Consider the following 18,518-nt stretch of genomic DNA (forward strand, 5'->3'; position numbering starts at 1 on the left):
CAATTTAGCGTGGCCAATCCACCTATCCTGCACATCTTTTTGGGTTGTGGGGGTTGAGGTGTTGGGTGCTCTAAGGTACAGACGAACTAACACGGTTGCGATTGGTACAACGCAGTTTTATTCCAACCAACTATTTATACATCTGACTTGGTACTCAGCACATTGTGACTGTGTGAGTGTCTTGCTAATGAGGTCCTGGCCCTGCGCTGTCTCCAGATGGACTGCCCATGAAGTGTCGTGTTTCTTGTCTTATACTGTGCCTGCTCTTGTCTGTGATTGGCTGTCGTGTTATGTGTGCTAATTGGTCCGTTGGTCTGTCTATCATTATGTATGTGTTATGATGTATGTTTGAATATCATGACAGGGGTGAGACCCATGCAGACACGGGGAGAATATGCAAACTCCATATGGACAGTGACCTGGGGCCAGGATCGAATCTGGGTCCTCAGTGCTGTGAGACAACAGTGCTAACCACTGCGCCACCGTTCTGCCCACTCACATTCTGATTGACAGAACACTTTACAAGGTTTAACCCTGTACTCTTTCCGTTCCAGTTTCACAGGTGCACACTCCCGAAATATACCTCCACATTGGAGGAATTCACAGATTGGCAAATAACCTGTCTGGCCACATTATGAACACACTTTCCATGGCCATGCAGTCCTGAAGTGGGAAAATGGAGCTTCTGGCCAAGAGGTAGGGTAGCTGCCATTATGCCACAAGAAAGGTTGAGGATACTCAGGTTTTTCTCTGGATACTTCTGTGGTGGTATGTATTAGGGGTAATACGGTACACCACGTGTCGACAGGCTATTGGTGGAGGGATGCCAGGTCCTGATAGGATCTGCCACCTACTGGACTCCACCCAGAAATGCCGGTATAAGAACCCAGTTTTTCCCTCCATTTCCCTCAGCAGCTGCATTCTGTAACCACACTGCTGGGGATAAAGTTCTGCTTAATAAAGCCTCCAATTGACATTTCCTCAACCTGCCTCGCGTCATATTGACGGTGCTACAACTTCTATTTACTTTAGCTCTCTGTGGCCCCACCTAGGTATAAACAATCAAGCAAGTATACGTAGATCAGTTACCAGACTAACATAATTAAATGCAGAGCAATCAAACCATTGAACTCCGCACTCCTTCAGCGAAGTGCAATCATTGGATCAGAGGACAGTCCTGTTAGGAAGAAGAAAAAAACAGCACAGCCTGTCCTAAACTAGCAGAATCATCTCAAGTCCATGAACTGAACATGAAAATCAACAACTTCAATTCACTTGGTTTAGGAGAATTACATCTCACAATTGCATCTACCATTAAACAGTTCTGGTGATAGCCATTAGTTACATTGCTCTAGTTTGATGGTTTCACAAACATGCTTTCAAAATGAACAATTTTATTCTGCAAAGCTACGCTGGCATTGGAGGCAGTCACCAGGCTGTTCCTGGCTATGGACGTATTTTCTTATGAGGAGAGGTTGAGTAGGTTGACCTGTGCTAATTGGAGTTCAGAAGAATGAGAGATTACCTTACAGAGTCACTTGGATTCTCGTAGGGCTCGACAGGGTAGATGCTGAGAGGAAAAGTCGAGGACAAGAGAGCATAATCTCAGAGTACGTAATCACGCACATGAGACAGAGATAGACAGACTTTTAATCAGTAAGGGAATCAATGTTTATGGGAAACCTTGGAATTGAGGACTATCACATCAGATCAGTCATAATCTAATTAAATGGCGGAGCTGACTCAATGGGCCGAATGGCCTACTTCTGCTCCTGCACCTTATGGTTTTATGTCTGCACTCATCATGTTGAATCTCTTCATCCAGGAAGGAAGGCCGATAAAAATATCTGAGACTAAAAGTGAAAGCAGACACCCAAGATACTTCATAATCTCACAATGAAACTGAGCACTAATCGGAATATCAAACACTACAGCAAACAATTCAATCTTGCAAACCAAATTTTGCCTCAATAACATTCTGGTCAAATTTTGTTGTTTATTCTTCCATGGAATGTGGACGTTGCTGGCAAGGCTAGCATTTGTTCCCCAACCCTTGATTTGAATGGCTTGCTCAGCCATTCCAGGGGACAGTAAGAAGTCTTCCAACACCAGGTTGAAGTCCAACTGGTTTGTTTCGAATCACTAGCTTTCGGAGCACAGCTCCTTTCTCAGGTGAAGTAAAGATGGGGTGAAGATGGAGAGAGTTCGCAGTTTGAAGTTGGTGAATTCAATGTTAAGTCCAGAAGGCAGTAATGTGCCCAATCGGAAGATGGGGTGCCGTTCCTCCAGTTTGCGCTGGGCTGCACTGGAACATTGCAGCAGGCTGAGGATGTACATGTGGATGTGAGAGCAGGACGGTGAGTTGAAATTGCCAACAACAGGAAGGTCTGGGTCCTGCTTGCAGACAGACCAGAGGTGTTCTGCAAAGCTAGGTGATGTAACTGATTGGAACAACAAGATAATAGAAATATGTGACTAAGCGTAAGGATTATTTACCTTCAAGTGGGTCTTTGTCATCTAACTTTATCACATGTATCTATCACATACTTCAACCACCTAATCTACTTTGTTCTGAACAATTCTAACACAAAAATCCTATTCGAGGGTTTGATGATCTTCCACCAATCTTGCTGAGTCAATGTGTCCTGTCAACTTGCTCATTGCACTAAAACAAAAGCATAACAATGCAGACGCTGCGAATCTGAAATATAAACAGAAAATGCTGGAATTATTCAGCGGGCCAGCTAGTGTCTGTGGAGCAAGACACATAGTTAACATTTCAAGTCCTTAATCTTTCATCAGAACCAATTTTGAGGAAAGGTGATGGACCTGAAATGTTAATTCTGCTTGTCTCTCCATGAATGCTGCCGGATCTGCTGAGTATTTGCAGCATTTTATGTTTTAGGTTCATTGGACAGCTTTGTTACATACGAATACGAACATATGAATTTGGAGCAGGAGTAGGCCACCCGGTATGAGCCTGCTCAATCAGCACTGTGGCGTCAGGGACCCGGGTTGGATTCCCGGCTGGGTCACTGTCTGTGCGGAGTCTGCATGTTCTCCCCGTGTTTGCGTGGGTTTCCTCCGGGTGCTCCCGAATGACGTGCTTGTTATGGTAATTTGGACATTCTGAATTCTCCCTCTGTGTAGCCGAACAGGCGCCGTAGTGTGGCGACTAGGGGATTTTCACAGCAACTTCACTGCAGTGTTAATGTAAGCCTACTTGTGACACTTTTAAAGATTATTATTATTATTAATAAGATGATGGTTGATCTGATTATAACCCTAACCCCACGTTCCTGCCTAACCTCTCACCCCAGAGTTAATCAAGAGTCTATCTAGCTCTGCCTTAAACATATTCAAAGATTCTGCTTGCACTGTCTTTTGAGCAAGTGAGTTCCAGAGACTCACAACCCTCTGAGAGAAAAAGGATTTTCCTCATCTCCTTCTGAAATGAGTGACCCCTTGGGCTAAATTCTCCGGAAACGGCGCGATGTCCGCCGACTGGCGCCCAAAACGGCGCAAATCAGACGGGCATCGCGCCGCCCCAAAGGTGCGGAATGCTCCGTATCTTTGGGGGCCGAGCCCCAACCTTGAGGGGCTAGGTCGGCAGCGGATGAATTTCCGCCCCGCTAGCTGGCGGAAAAGGCCTTTGGTGCCCCGCCAGCTGTTGCGGAAATGACATCTCCAGGCGGCGCATGCGCGGGAGCGTCAGCGGCCGCTGACAGCTTCCCATGCATGCGCAGTGGAGGGAGTCTCTTCTGCCTCCGCCATGCTGGAGACCGTGGCAGAGGCGGAAGGGAAAGAGTGCCCCCACGGCACAGGCCCGCCCGCGGATCGGTGGGCCCCGATCGCGGGCCAGGCCACCGTGGGTGCACCCCCTGGGGCCAGATCGCCCCGCGACCCTCCCAGGACCCCGGAGCCCGCCCGCGCCGCCTTGTCCCGCCGGTAAAGTAGGTGGTTTAATCTACGCCGGCGGGACAGGCATTTTAGCGGCGGGACTTCGGCCCATACGGGCCGGAGAATCGAGCGGGGGGGCCCGCCAACCGGCGCAGCGCGATTCCCGCCCCCGCCGAATCTCTGGTGCCGGAGACTTCGGCAACTGGCGGGGGCGGGATTCACGCCAGCCCCCGGCGATTCTCCGACCCGGCGGGGGGGTCGGAGAATCTCACCCCTTATTTTTAAACAGTGACTTCTAGTTTTAGATTCACTGACAAGAGGAACCATCCTCTCCACATCCACCCTGTCAATACCCCTTATTGAGATCCACCATCTGCCTACATGAGCTTTTTGTTAAGCTCTGTCCCCAGATCCTCTCTTCTTGGTGCTTCTACATTGCAGAACCATTTCAAGGAGGCAATTTTCAATGTTTTTTGAAAGCTCCATTGATGTGAAATCTCCCTCATTTTGTTGTCTGTTCTTGGTGGCAACTACTGTGCTGGAAACTATTGGCAGAGTCCAGTCGGCGGAAATAAACAAGTTAAACAGGATAGCTGGCCGCCGATCTCCAGAGAAGCCTATGTGATCACCATTTAAAACATAATTTGCTGGGTTACCTTGCCTGATTTAGCATACAGCTGACAAGATTGGGACTGCTATTGGGGCTGCGATAAGGGAAGCATTAATTCTTCCTTCGAGCTGTAATCAGCCCAGTGACAAAGATAAACTGAAAAATAACTGAAGCAGCTAATTACTAGGTTTAAAGCCGACCACACTGGTTACTGAACTACATAATATTACGTAGGAGTTGCATTTAGCTCTGCGAACTAGTTTGGACGACTGATTTGATCACGTTGAGCTGAATCCTTATTCCAGAGGGACCACTAAATTGGGGCTCTTAGTGGATCCTGACCCAAGTTGATAGAACATAGAACATAGAACATAGAACGATACAGCGCAGTACAGGCCCTTCGGCCCACGATGTTGCACCGAAACAAAAGCCATCTAACCTACACTATGCCATTATCATCCATATGTTTATCCAATAAACTTTTAAATGCCCTCAATGTTGGCGAGTTCACTACTGTAGCAGGTAGGGCATTCCACGGCCTCACTACTCTTTGCGTAAAGAACCTACCTCTGACCTCTGTCCTACATCTATTACCCCTCAGTTTAAAGTTATGTCCCCTCGTGCCAGCCATATCCATCCGCGGGAGAAGGCTCTCACTGTCCACCCTATCTAACCCCCTGATCATTTTGTATGCCTCTATTAAGTCTCCTCTTAACCTTCTTCTCTCCAACGAAAACAACCTCAAGTCCATCAGCCTTTCCTCATAAGATTTTCCCTCCATACCAGGCAACATCCTGGTAAATCTCCTCTGCACCCGCTCCAAAGCCTCCACGTCCTTCCTATAATGCGGTGACCAGAACTGTGCGCAATACTCCAAATGCGGCCGTACCAGAGTTCTGTACAGCTGCAACATGACCTCCTGACTCCGGAACTCAATCCCTCTACCAATAAAGGCCAACACTCCATAGGCCTTCTTCACAACCCTATCAACCTGGGTGGCAACTTTCAGGGATCTATGTACATGGACACCTAGATCCCTCTGCTCATCCACACTTTCAAGAACTTTACCATTAGGCAAATATTCCGCATTCCTGTTATTCCTTCCAAAGTGAATCACTTCACACTTCTCTACATTAAACTCCATTTGCCACCTCTCAGCCCAGCTCTGCAGCTTATCTATATCCCTCTTTAACCTGCTACATCCTTCCACACTATCGACAACACCACCGACTTTAGTATCGTCTGCAAATTTACTCACCCACCCTTCTGCTGGACCCTGGAGCTGTGAAGCAATTGTGCTATCCACAATGCTACTGTGCTGATTTGAAGGGCACCATGATTGTGGGTGGTGCCAGTTTGGACATGAGCAGAGGTGGTAACAAAGCATATCATCAGCATGGAGTTCAGGTGAGGGGTGGAAATGGCACAACACACAAGGAAGCCAGAGGTATTGTAATTTTTTTAAAAACATGATCATGAGCAGATGCTAAGGAGCCTGTGACAGTGATTTCCCAGCTCCTGCCATGGTAAAAGAAGGTGTTAGCAGACCTTCATAAAAGCACAGTGTCTGTCACTGAGACATGTATCAGACATTTTATTTCACCTGAAAGTGGCACGGTAGCACAGTGGTTAGCACTGTTTCTTCACAGCGCCAGGGTCCCAGGTTCGATTCCTAGCTTGGGTCACTGTCTGTGCGGAGTCTGGACGTTCTCCCCGTGTCTGCGTGGATTTCCTCCAGGTGCTCAGGTATCCTCCCACAAGTCCCGAAAGACGTGCTGTTAGGTAATTTGGACATTCTGAATTCTCCCTCAGTGTACCCAAACAGGCTCCGGAATGTGGCGACTCGGGGATTTTCACAGTAACTTCATTGCAGTGTTACTGTAAGCCTACTTGTGACACTAATGTGAAAATGAAAATCGCTTATTGTCACAAGTAGGCTTCAAATGAAGTTACTGTGAAAAGCCCCTAGTCGCCACATTCCGGCGCCTGTTCGGGGAGGCTGGTACGGGAAATAATAAAGATTATTATTATTATTATAAGCATGCGAGTAACTCCTCTTCAAAATTTGGGTTCCTTTGCTATCTACATTTATTTCCCACATCACTCTATACCTCCCCCTCCCCCCAAAAAATCTCCCTAGCCGGCTTTTCCTGCAGATTAGAGAGATGTTCCACTTTCAAGTATTTGAATAATCACAGTATTTTGGCAAAATCTAGCTCCCACTGTTTGGGCAGGATTACCCCCCTCCTAGCTTTGACAAAGAGTCATCGGAGTCTTTTCTCTCCCTACAGATGCTGCCAGACTTGCTGAGATTTTCCAGCATTTTCTCTTTCGTTACCCCCCTCCCAGTGGATTGTGACAGAGGCGGCTTGCCATTGGCCGATGGTGGGACCATCCGATCCCACTGTTGTCAACAGGGATTCTTGGTGTTTTCGCCCTCTGCTGGGGAAATCCGTGGTGAGGGTAAGGTCGGGGTGGGGGGGGGGGGTGGGCGGCGGCGGCGGGAATGGGAGATCCCGCCAGCAGGAACGGCTGGAAAATTCCACCCCTTGAGTTGCAATGCCAAATCTATCAGAATGAGTCGGAACATCGCTCGGAAGTGGGGCGCAATCAGCTATGCGCAGCCAAGGGGCCCGACCAATTGTGTGGCGGCTGTGGGCAGTAGGTTGCCAATGCCACTATTATCTCACAGGGTTGAAGGTGACCCTGAAGGTGAAAATGACACCTGGACACTCCCTGCAAACCAGCAGCACCATTCTGCCTGACTCAGGGGGAGTTTTGTTCTTGAGCTACTGCCAGCACCACCCCCTCCCCATTCCCCATTCACCTGCCACATCTGGATCCCTGGAGCTGCTGCCAACCCCTGCTCACCAGTACCAATCCCCTGCTGTCACTCCATTTAATAGTGGGCACATGTTTCAGCGCAGAGAACAAGGGGCCCCACAGTTTAGCGATACCTCACACCAGGCCCCTCTCTGGGCCATCCAAGAATGGTGGGGTGTTCTCCAGTGATGGCAGCAGGAGACCCTCCTGCCTGTATATGGTGGCCTGGTTGGAGATGGCAGGGGTGCAAGGAAGCTGTGGGATCCACAAGCGATCCTGGGTCCAATGCCGCCAATGATCTTTGGTGCTCAGCAAGGGTAGCATGGCGTAACCATGGCAAAGTGGCACTCTTTGTGGCATCAAGCCATGTAGATGGCTGAGTAAAGAGAGTAGAGCACTTTGCCAGGCAGGAATTTGGATTATAGGCTTCAGCTCCAGATGGAACGTGTAGACTGAAAGTGTGGGGGTGCCAGTTCACGGCAGCGCGTATGTCGAACACTTAATATAGGGAGTCGACATTAGCTGTCATGGGCCTGCATGCTCTTAAAGGGGTTTCCTGCCCATTGAGATGGTACTCAATTATGCTTTCTGTCTGCCTGCAGATCAAAAGAGAGGGAACGAAAGCGAGATCTCGAAGAATTATCATTGAATTTACAGTGCAGAAGGAGGCCATTCGGCCCATTGAGTCTGCACCAGCTCTTGGAAAGAGCACCCTACCCAAGGTCAACACCTCCACCCAATACTAAGGGCAATTTTGGACACTAAGGGAAATTTATCATGGCCAGTCCACCTAACCAGCACATCTTTGGACTGTGGGAGGAAACCGGAGCACCCGGAGGAAACCCACGCACACACGGGGAGGATGTGCAGACTCCGCACAGACAGTGACCCAAGCCGGAATTGAACCTGGGACCCTGGAGTTGTGAAGCAATTGTGCTATCCACAATGCTACCGTACTGTGGTAATGGTAATGGTGTCCCTGACATTTGCAAACTGCAGTGGAGGAAGCAGTTTGAACTGGCTGGAAAGCAGGGCAAATGGACAGCAAGGCTGGAATGTAATTAGAGCAGAGTGAGAATGCCTCCAACTTCTTGGTGAGAGTAGTGAAATCTTTGTGCTATCTACATATAACACAAATGAGGTATGCTCACTCCATTTACCTGTGAATCTCTGTTGGGGTTTATTTACAGTTAAATCAGGACAAGCAGTACAGCAATCTTGAGACACATTCTGTTGTCTTGGGCAATCGCTCCTAGTCACATGAACTGTCTCAGCTGCAAGTTGAACTTCTTAAAGGGATGTCACTCAACGCGACATTACAACATGTTCTTCCAGAGTTAAATCTCAAACGTTACAAGTGAAACCACAAAGGCACTGGGTGCAATTGAATGGCCACACGCTGTGCTCGAAAAACAGTGCACGGTGTTGCAACGTGGCCGATAGAAGCTGGGAGACCACGCTGCCAGGATCTACCCGGCTCGCAACGTCTCGCGAGATCCAACGCGATCTCGTGAGACGTTGCAATGTAAATCCTGCCCATTGTGGGCGGAATCACTTTTTGGTAAATCTGCATATTAGAGCGAGGCAGCTAACCTCATTCTCATATGCAGTTTCCCGAGGCACCTGAGGCGTTGAGATCTATCCCCTTTGCTTTGGAGACCTCGGGCAAATGCTGTTCACTACTGGTCTCCACGAAGGGGGAACAAGGTGGAACGGCGCTCATGGGGGTCTCCGAGGGGATTAGAGGCACCCAGGTGCATGCCCTTTGGGCAGGCTGGTACCCTGGCACTGCTGGTGCCATCTGGGAAACATGGCAGTGCCACCTGGATGCCAGCCTGGCATTGCCAAGTTGCCCAGGTCACACTGGCAGGGGCACTGCCTGGGTACCAGGTTGGCACTGCCAAGCTGGCATTTTTTGTGTGGTGACAATTAGGCTGGGGGGTGCCGTGGAGACCCCCTCATGGTGAGTTGGGGCTTGGGAGGGGGTCGTGTCGGGGGCTCCATAGATTGGGAAAACATTTTTAAATGGCGCCCCGATCTCTCGCTAAACTGAGGAGTTCTGGCGAGCGGAGCTCCTCAGAGCAGAAAACGGGGTTATGTCCGGCCTCAGCTGGGCATTCCCCACTAAGGCCCCCTATCTAACCCGAGTGCCGTTTGATAGCATTGTGTTTCTCAGCGCTGCGAGCACCAGTGTCGGTGCTCGAAAGATATTCAGACACAGCATTCGCGAGTGATCGATCTTTCTATTGCCTTCTTATCGATCCCTAAGCCGTCTTCAGTCTGCTGTGCCCAATTGTGTACAGTCAGTCTTTTTACAGGGCATTTCATACAACTTCCAGTAAAGAGAATTGTTTCTTAGCTACGCACACCAGTAAATTATTTACATATGATCCCAAAAAAATAGGCCTGAGACAATAGCTGTTTAATCGCGTCCCATCAGCAATGTCATACTCTTTAGTGGTAGATGGATGGAATATCCGTTCAGACAATGGTCACTTAATCAAGTCTTTATTACAGTTTTGGTGCTGTTAGAAAGGGACATTCAGCTTTGTCCTGTTGATAGATATAGTGAAACATTCACTTTAGTCTGCGCTATTTATCCCCTGTATATGCAGAGACAGCCAGTCTTCAGTGAGGGTCCTGCTGTTGATTTGTTAATTTTCCTGGTCCCCTGACCGACCCCTTGTTGAGCTGTCTCCTCTCCCACACGGGAAACACGCGGTTAATCATGCTCGCTATGAGACTTTGTTCCCATTTAGTTAAATCGCGCCCAGTCAATCCAGAAGTCATTATCACACTTACCTTTACCAGCAGGTTAAATATCATCATGACATGATAATATTTTTTACTATTCACAGACTGCGAATGTCCATGTGACTACAGCTCAAGACCAAATGCATATCAGAAACAATCCTGCGATGGGGTAGGAACTGGAAATGATGTTAAAGGGGAGGAAAACACCCTGAATTAAAATGGTACATTTCCAGGAGACTCGAATTAACAGCACAGGGCGGATGTGTGTTGTGGGGGATGAAAGTCATTATTCCACCAAATTTGCGACAAAACATATCGGAACAAGTACATGAAGGGGACCCCGGTATAATGTGAATGAAGGAACTAGCACAGAGCTGTTTTGGGTGGCCAGGAATTGATGCCCGAATAAAAGAAAAAGCAGGAATGTGCTCGTCATGTGCATGGGTAAGGAAGGCACTGCCATGTCCTCATTGTATCCATAGGAGTGGCCTAAAATGCCATTGACTTTGCTGGTCCTTCCGAAGGGCACTTGTTCATAGTTGTAGGTGCACACTCAAAGAGGTCTTAATGAAGTCAACCAATGCAGAACAAACCATTGAGAAACTTGATGAGATCTTTGTGAGATCAGAAAACTAGAGCAGATTGTGAGCAATAATCGGCCACAGTTTACAGCTCAAGAGTTCGAAGACTTAAAAGTTTGGATTTGGATTTGTTTATTGTCACGTGTACTGAGGTACAGTGAAAAGTACTGTTCTGCATGCAGCTCAGACAGATCATTCCGTACATGAAAAGAAAATACACAGGGCAAATATTAACATAAAAGATATGTGGAGTTCAACATATTGGGCATGATCTAACATAGAACATAGAACATAGAACATTACAGCGCAGTACAGGCCCTTCGGCCCTCGATGTTGCGCCGACCTGTGAAACCACTCTAAAGCCCATCTACACTATTCCCTTATTGTCCATATGTCTATCCAATGACCATTTGAATGCCCTTCGTGTTGGCGAGTCCACTACTGTTGCAGGCAGGGCATTCCACGCCCTTACTACTCTCTGAGTAAAGAACCTACCTCTGACATCTGTCTTATATCTATCTTCCCTCAATTTAAAGGTATGTCCCCTCGTGCTAGACATCACCATCCGAGAAAAAAGGCTCTCACTGTCCACTCTATCCAATCCTCTGATCATCTTGTATGCCTCAATTAAGTCACCTCTTAACCTTCTTCTTGCTAACAAAACAGCCTCAAGTACCTTAGCCTTTCCTCATAAGATCTTCCCTCCATACCAGGCAACATTCTGGTACATCTCCTCTGCACCCTTTCCAATGCTTCCACATCCTTCCGAAAATGCGGCGACCGGAATTGCACGCAATACTCCAAATGCGGCCGCACCAGAGTGTTGTATAGCTGCAACATGACCTCATGGCTCCTAAACTCAATCCCTCTACCAATAAAAGCTAACACACCGTACGCCTTCTTAACAACCCTCTCAACCTGGGTGGCAACTTTCAGGGATCTATGTACATGGACACAGAGATCTCTCTGCTCATCCACACTGCCAAGAATCTTACCATTAGCCCAGTACTCAGTCTTCCTGTTATTCCTTCCAAAATGAATCACCTCACACTTTTCTGCATTAATCTCCATTTGCCACCTCTCAGCCCAGCGCTGCACCTTATCTATGTCCCTCTGTAACTTGTAACATCCTTCCGCACTGTCCACAACTCCACCGAATTTAGTGTCATCTGCAAATTTACTCACCCATCCTTCTACGCCCTCCTCCAGGTCATTTGTAAAAACGACAAACAGCAGTGGCCCCAAAACAGATCCTTGTGGTACACCACTAGTAACTGGACTCCAGTTCACCAATAGGAAGGGGTCTGCGATCACCACATGATTATCCTGCATGTCTGCGCCCGGTACCCGGGAAGTGTACATGACTCATAAGTGTTGTCGCGGTCTTACATCCCCGGCATGTACGAGGGACGCCACCGCCGGCTGACGGGCTGGTTGCTGGGCGACAAGGGATACCCGTTGCGGTCGTGGCTGATGACGCCTGTACGGAGGCCACAGAATGACGCGGAGAACAGCTACAATGACACCCATGCAGCGACCAGGGGTGTGATAGAGAGGTGCTCTGGCGTGCTCAAAATGCGTTTCAGGTGCCTGGACCTCTCTGGGTGCGCCCTCCAGTATCCGTCAGATAGGGTCGGCCGCATTATGTGGTGTGCTGCGTCCTGCACAACATAGCCCAGCAGAGGGGCGATGTGCCGCAGGCAGAGGAGGGCGGAGTGGAGGAGCAGCAGGGAGAGGCGCAGACCTCCCAGATGAGGGGGATGGGGGCAATGGTCAGCGTAGATGGGCTAGACATGGGCGGGTGGCTGTCCACCATTACCGGCTGGGCCAGCGGGCACGGGATAGGCTGATAGCCGCCCGCTTCACTGACTACGGTGCGTGGGAATCGGCGAGAATGGCCACATACCGCACACCATGGCAACACCTGAACACCCTCACTCCCCCCACCCAGCCACCCAACCAGCACCCTCACCCCCCCCAATCACTCCCACCCCACCCGCATGCACACCACACCTCCATTGCAGATCCACCTGCGGCACGACAGCCAGGCTCTCACTGATGCCGGTGGAAGCGTGTCTATTGCAGGCCACGGAGGATGATGACAACCAGCTCTGCAATGAGCTCCTGGCTCCACATCGTTGGACGATGTCTGACCCATGACCACAGCGCCACCATCCACCCGGACCATCCCTGCATGCGGCTGTGACACTGCACCGCACGGTCCCGTCCTCTGTCCGGGGGGATGTTGATGGCGGCCCAGGGGGAAGGGGGCAGACTCACCTGGGGCTGAGGTAAGACCACCCCTCACACACACACTGGCGCTCAACGTGCATGATACCCCCGCACGCTTCGGACAGAGCACAAAGGCAGCTTCTGTAGGTGTTAAAGTGATTTTAATAACAAACAGTGCATACACGTGCCCTAGCCCCTATAATTAGTCTGTGCCTTGCACCCGTGCCAACGTACTCAGTGTCTAATTGTTTGGCCTTACGGGCTCTTTGACTACGCCTAGGTGGTTCCCCAGACAGTACAGCAGAACTGGAGGTGGACTCCTGCGATTTCTGCCCTCTGACTCGGGAATCCGTTTGGCGGCCGTTTCCTGGGGCGTCCTGGCCTAGATGGGCCAGGCTGCGGCCCGGGTGACTGGGATGGAGAGCTGCCAGCCTGTCCTGCCCCTTGCCCACCCGATGCACCTGGGACGGAAGGAGGGGAGTCCGAGGTGCTGCAGTGTTCCTGGACCTCCCCTACAGGGGGACCAGGGACGGACGCCAGCAACTCCTCCTCCCTCGGGGTGCCCAATGGCCCCCAGGCCTCTACATGGGTCGGGGGTGCAAACGGACCGGCCAACCGACGCCCGTCCGACACCTGGTGCTGCCAGTCCTGGAGGCCCGTGCTGGTATCAACAAGGGTCAGCAGGTTTGCAGCCATGGAGCTCAGGGAATTGGCCACCCCTGTCTGTGACTGTGCGATGCCGGCTAGCACATGGGCAATGGCGCCGATGCCCTCAGCGATGGCCTGCTGAGACTGGGCCATGGCCTGCTGAGACTGGGCCATGGCCTGCTGAGACTGGGCCATGGCCTGCAGGGATTGGGCCACGGCATTGAGCGCCTCTGCCATCTGCTGCTGGGGCTGGCTCATGGCCTCCTGTGAGAGGGCAGCCATGTCCTGGGCCACAGACGGCGCCTGCATGGAAAGCTCCAGGCCTCGCAACCGTTCCCCGTGTCTGACACCGTCGCACCCATTGCCTCCACCGCGGACGCCACTCGTACGGTGTCGGGCCTGGCTGGCACGTATGACCGGCACCACTCCCAGCTCCTGGACGCGGGTTCACTCCTGCACCTGCGACTACAGCCGCTGCAAGCTGGCCGTCACCCTGTTCGCTTGTCCCAGGTTCGGTGGTTGCATCGGGGCTATGGGTGGGTGTGGTAACTCCAGGACTCCGGGATCCATCTGGGCGGCAGATGTTCGCTTGGGCTGGGCTGCCCTCCCACCTCCCGGCCCCTCTGCTGCTCCTACCCCCACCTGCTGTACCGGGACGGCTGTGTTGTGCGCACCAGTGAGTGTACCAGACGCCTCATCACTAAAGTGCCCAACCGAGGTGAGTGTCTCTGCGATGGTGGAGGGTGTTGGAGACAGCAGTGGCGTTGTGTGGTGCGCATCGTCCGACTCTGAGTCCATGGTACTTTGGGGTGGTGGTTCGTCTCCACCCATCCACTCTGTGTCACTGTCCAGTATTTCGGTTTCCTGGGTAGGGGACTCCTGGGTAGGGGACTCCTGGGTAGGGGTGTCCTGGGTACCTGGGTAGGGGTGTCCTGGGTAGTGGTCTCCTGGGTAGTGGTGTCGTGGGTAGGGGTGTCCTGGGTAGGAGTGTCCTGGGTAGTGGTGTCATGGGTAGGGGTATCCTGGGTAGGGGTGTCATGGATAGTGGTGTCCTGGGTAGTGGTTTTGTTGCTCGGCTGCGACGGGGGCCTGTGGCTGCCCCGCTCATCGCTGGGTGGTACACGCCTGCGTCGCCGCAACCGCACGAGACGGGAGTGTCGTCTCCTTCATGCTCCAGGTCTCTCCGTATCCCGTGGTCGCCCTGGGGCATCCTGCGGGCGTCGCGTGCCAGAGGGTCCGGGTCTCTCCGTATCCCGTGGTCGCCCTGGGGCATCCTGCGGGCATCGCGTGCCAGAGGGTCCGGGTCTCTCCGTATCCCGTGGTCGCCCTGGGGCATCCTGCGGGCATCGTGTGCCAGAGGGTCCGGGTCTCTCCGTATCCCGTGGTCGCCCTGGGGCATCCTGCGGGCATCGCGTGCCAGAGGGTCCGGGTCTCTCAGTATCCCGTGGTCGCCCTGGGGCATCCTGCGGGCATCGCGTGCCAGAGGGTCCGGGTCTCTCCGTATCCCGTGGTCGCCCTGGGGCATCCTGCGGGCATCGCGTGCCAGAGGGTCTGGGTCTCTCAGTATCCCGTGGTCGCCCTGGGGCATCCTGCGGGCATCACGTGCCAGAGGGTCCGGGTCTCTCCGTATCCCGTGGTCGCCCTGGGGCATCCTGCGGGCATCGCGTGCCAGAGGGTCCGGGTCTCTCTGTCTCCCGTGGTCTCCGAGGGGCATCCTGCCGGCGGTCTGCATCTGCGGGGATGGGTGCCTCGACGTTTGCTCCTGCGATACACAATGAAGCATGCATGGTTAGACACGCAGGTGGTGATCAGGTGATAATGGGGGAGGGGATATGGGGGAGGGGGGATATGGGGGATATGGGGGAGGGGGGATATGGAGGAAGGTGGATATGGGGAGGGGGATATGGGGGAAGGGGGATGTCGGGGAAGGGGGATATGGGGGATCGGGATATGGGGAGGGGAATATGGGGGATATGGGGAGGGGGATATGGGGGAAGGGGGATATGGGGATATGGGGAAGGGGATATGGGGGAAGGGGGATGTGGGGGAGGGGGGACATGGGGGAGGGGGGATATGGGAGAGGGAGATATGGGGGAGTGGGATATGGGGAGGGGGGTATGGGGAGGGGGGATATGGGGGAGGGGGTATATGGGGGATATGGGGACGGGCTGTCGATGGCTCACTTGCTGGTGGGCCCCCGACCTCTGCATCGGCAACCTCCCGGTCCTCAGGTCCGCCAGCCAGTTCCAGGGCACTTTCCTCATGTACGGTGAGTGGCCTCTCATCAGCGGGCCCTCCTCCAGTCCTCACATGCTCCCTATTGTTGTGTGCACGCTTCTCCTGTGGGGGGCGGGTGGGTGTCAGGGGTAAAAGGCAACAGTATTAGACAGGTATATGAATGCACGCCATCGGTTGCGCGTATAGTGCAGAGGTTAGGGTTAGGGTTGGTTTCACCTGGGGGTGTGCCGCACATCGGGCAGGGAGGGGGAGGCTCACCCTGCCTGCTCTGACGAGGTCGTTCACCTTCTTGTGGCACTGGGTGCCTGTCCGTGGTGTCAGGGCCGCAGCGCTGATGGCCTCTGCCACCTCCCTCCACAGACACCGGCTGAGGCGTGGGGCGACTCTGCAGCCGTGCCCGGGATACAGGGCCTCCCTCCTCTGCTCCACTGCGTCCAGGAGCGCCTCGATGTCGCGGTCCTGGAACCTCGGGGTAGCGCGGCGGGCAGCCATCCTTTCGGGTCTTCCGGGGTGGGGGGTGGGCGCGTCTTTTGAGCCGTCATGCCATAATGATGCCGCACGGCGTAACCGTCCACGTCGGGTGGCGCCATCGTGAATGGCGTCACGCCGCTGCTAGCCCATTCAGGGCCGGTGAATTTCCGTTGTTTTGGGGGGCCCGACGTCGGAGTGATCCGTGCCGTTTTTGGCGGCGTGTCCCGGACATCGCGCCAGTTTTCGGAGAATCCCGCCCGTGGGGATTTCCGGCGTAATGGAGTGGCGGGAACCACTCCGGCATCCTCTCCGCACCTTTAGGGGCCAGACCCTCCCCTTGAGGGGCTCGGCCCGCGCTGGAGTGGTTTGTGCTCTGCCGGCTGCCGGGAAAGACCTTTGGCGCCGCGCCAGCCGGGGCGGAAAGGTCTTCGCCGGGCTGCTGAAGTCATCCCTGCGCATGCGCAGGGGAGGGGGTCTCTTCCGCCACTGCCATAGTGAAGACCATGGCGAAGGCGGAAGAAAAAGAGTGCCCCCACTGCACAGGCCCGCCCGCGGATCGGTGGGCCCCGATCGCGGGCCAGGCCACCTTGGGGGCACCCCCCCGGGGCCTGATCGCCCCGCCCCCCCCCCCAGGACCCCGGAGCCTGCCCGCGCCGTCTTGTCCCGCCATTCAAAAGGTGGTTTAATCCAGGCTGGCGGGACAGGCATTCCAGCAGCGGGTTTTCGGCCCATCGCGGGCCGGAGAATCGGCAGGGGTGGGCCCACCGACCGGCGCGGCGCGATTCCTGCCCCCGCCGAATCTCTGGTGGCGGAGACTTGGGGACACGGCGGGGGCGGGATTCAGGCCAGCCCCCGGCGATTCTCCGACCCGGCGTGGGGTCTGAGAATCCCGCCCCTTGATTCTCTGGCCCGCGATGGGCCGAAGTCCCGCTGCTTGAATGCCTGTCCAGTGCCGTGGGGCACTCTTTTTCTGATGCCTTTGCCATGGTCTTCACTATGGCTGAGGTGGAAGAGACCCCCTCCCCTGCGCATGCGGGGGATGACTTCAGCAGCTGCTGACGCTCCCCCGCATGCGCCGACCAGCGTCGCCCGGCGTAGACCTTTCGGCCCCGGCTGGCGTGGCACCAAAGGCCTTTACCCCAGCCGGTGGAGCGCAAACCACTCCGGCCTGGGCCTAGCTCCTCAAGGTGAGGGCTTGGCCCCTAAAGGTGCGGAGACGTCCGCACCTTTGGGGCGGCCCGACGCCGGAGTGGTTCCCGCCATTCCATTACTCCGGAACCCCCCGCGCCGTCGGGTAGGGGAGAATCCCGCCCCTTGGGCGAAATTCTCCCGAAACGGTGCGATGTCCGCCGACTGGCGCCCAAAACGGCGCCAATCAGACGGGCATCGCGCCGCCCCAAAGGTGCGGAATGCTCCGCATCTTTGGGGGCCGAGCCCCAACATTGAGGGGCTAGGCCGATGCCGGAGGGATTTCCGCCCCGCCAGCTGGCGGAAATGGCGTTTGTTGCCCCGCCAGCTGGCGCGGAAATACGGCGCATGCGCGGGAGCGTCAGCGGCCGCTGTCAGTTTCCCGGCGCATGCGCGGGAGCGTCAGCGGCCGCTGTCAGTTTCCCACACATGCGCAGTGGGGAGAGTCTCTTCCGCCTTCGCCATGGTGGAGGCCGTAGCGGAGGCGGAAGGGAAAGAGTGCCCCCACGGCACAGGCCCGCCCGCGGATCGGTGGGCCCCGATATCGGGCCAGGCCACCGTGGGGGCACCCCCCGGGGTCAGATCGCCCCGTGCCCCCCCCCAGGACCCCGGAGCCCGCCCACGCCGCCTGGTCCCGCCAGTAAATACCAGGTTTGATTTACGTCGGGGGGACAGGCAATTTTTAGGCGGGACTTCGGCCCATCCGGGCCGGAGAATCCAGCGGGGGGTCCCGCCAACTGGCGTGGCCCGATTCCCGCCCCCGCCCAATCTCTGCTACCGGAGACTTCGGCGGGGGCGGGGGCGGGATTCACGCGCCCAACGGCCATTCTCCGACCCGGCGGGGGGTCGGAGAATGACGCCCCTGATCTTTACTAACACATGGGGCGGGATTCTCCGACCCCCCGCCGGGTTGGAGAATCGCCGGGGGCCGGCGTGAATCCCGCCCCCGCCGGTTGCCGAATTCTCCGGCACCGGAGATTCGGCGGGGGCGGGAATCGCGCCGTGCCGGTTGGCGGGCCCCCCCCCCCCCGGCGATTCTCCGGCCCGGATGGGCCGAAGTCCTGCACCTGGAA

The sequence above is a fragment of the Scyliorhinus torazame genome, chromosome 7 (assembly GCF_047496885.1).
Source record: "Scyliorhinus torazame isolate Kashiwa2021f chromosome 7, sScyTor2.1, whole genome shotgun sequence".
NCBI lineage: Eukaryota > Metazoa > Chordata > Chondrichthyes > Carcharhiniformes > Scyliorhinidae > Scyliorhinus > Scyliorhinus torazame.